Here is a 1,614-nt window from a genome sequence, read left to right as displayed (position 1 = left end):
AAATTATTTTTAATTGAAGCATGGTCAGTTACAATGTGTCAATTTCTGGTGCACAGCTTAATGTTCCAGTTATGTATACACATACATATATTCATTTTCATATTCTTTTTCATTATAGGTTGCTACAAGATATTGAATATACTTCCCTGTGCTATACAAAAGAAACCTGTATATCTATTTTATATATAGTAGTTAATATTTGCAAGTCTCAAAAAAATATGGAACACCTCACGAATTTGCATGTCATCCTTGCTCAGGGGCCATGCTAATCTTCTCTGTGTCATTTCAATTTTAGTATATGTGCTGCCGAAGCGAGCACAACTACTACTACGACTGTCTTAACTCAACTTCTGAGGTAAATAATCCTCCGGACAAGAGGCTGCACTTGTTAGCTGGAAAGAGTATTTGGGTCAATTGAACAATCTTGTTGCTCTTTTTTCAACTGGAGAATCGGCCTAGTGAAGAGCACTTTTCCAGCATCATACTTGCTTTGGTGTCAAGTCACCTGCACCATCAGTTACTATACATGGTTTTTAGCTCTATATTAAATTTACTCACTTAAAAAATTTAGCATTGTCCTAAGTAATAATATCCACGAAGTCACCAGTTTATTGGGCTTGTTATTTTTTTTCTATACCAATTAAAATAAACATATGACCGTAAAATAAACTTTTCATCCCCAAACTACTTAAAATTTGCATATACACTTTGGGAAATGCAAGCAGAGTAGGGAGGGCTATGCCTGGGCTGGTCTGATTCATACCCTACCAGCCTGGAGCCCCAATGCCTGCCTAGATGGGGAGGAGGATGGCCTGCTGTGCTTGCAAACCTGCACTTGACCATACTAGATTAGGAAGAGATGGACAGGCCCCTGCTGAGGAAAGGGCAAGTGGGGACCAGAGCTCAGCCTCTGGGAGTCCAGCAGGTCCCCAGAGGAGCAGACGCACATATGAGGTTTGGGTCCACTGATCGAGAATAGCTGCATGAGGACAAGTGAGGGCTGAGGACTTAGCTGGAGGTTGGGTTGAGGCGTTTACATCCCAGGGGAACAACACCTCTCGCCAGGGGCTGTAAGCTGATATCCAAGCACGCTTGCTGTGGGATTTGGATGCAGACTGTTGATCTACCTGCTTGCACAATGTCTAATTGTTCTGGGTTTGTTAAGAAAGCTTCTCCTTATACCCAGCAGCAATTCAGGTTGATGTCAGTCCCTGGGCTGTCCAACAGAGAGGTTTTCCCAGGTTTCTTGGTGGAGACTGGAGCCACCCTGAACTCAAACCAACCAGACATTCTTGCCCAGGCACCTCTGACTCCAAAGGTCATGCTGATGGGCCCAGAGGCTCTGATCGTGATTTCAGCACTTCAGCCACATGATGGCCCTCACTGTCACGTTTCCCAAATGCCATAAGGCTCTCCCTCCAGGTTTCACTGATTAACTCTGTTTGTAAAAAGACTCCTGGACTGTGCCAGCATTACTCCAGGACTATCTCTGTGCTAATCAAAATTCAGGCCCCAAGGTAAGGGCTGATGCATCCCTGCATGTTTTCCACAGCGGACTGGTGAGACAAGAGACAGCAGGAGTGAGGCCGGCACTCTGTCTAATGCTCGTGTCAT

At 44.5% G+C, this 1,614-nt stretch overlaps 1 non-coding gene across 1 annotated transcript; it reads right to left on the bottom strand.

The window, feature by feature from the left end:
- Nucleotides 1-212: 212 nt before the first annotated feature.
- Nucleotides 213-319, bottom strand: LOC116148237 (U6 spliceosomal RNA). Its single transcript, XR_004131756.1, has one exon. It is a non-coding gene; the product is annotated as a U6 spliceosomal RNA (small nuclear RNA).
- Between the last annotated feature and the right edge of the window lie 1,295 nt (nucleotides 320-1,614).

Source organism: Camelus dromedarius, chromosome 23 (assembly GCF_036321535.1).
Source record: "Camelus dromedarius isolate mCamDro1 chromosome 23, mCamDro1.pat, whole genome shotgun sequence".
Taxonomy (NCBI): Eukaryota; Metazoa; Chordata; class Mammalia; order Artiodactyla; family Camelidae; genus Camelus; species Camelus dromedarius.
The sequence above is the reverse complement of the archived record's forward strand: the minus strand, read 5'-3'. Positions and strand labels throughout refer to the sequence as shown.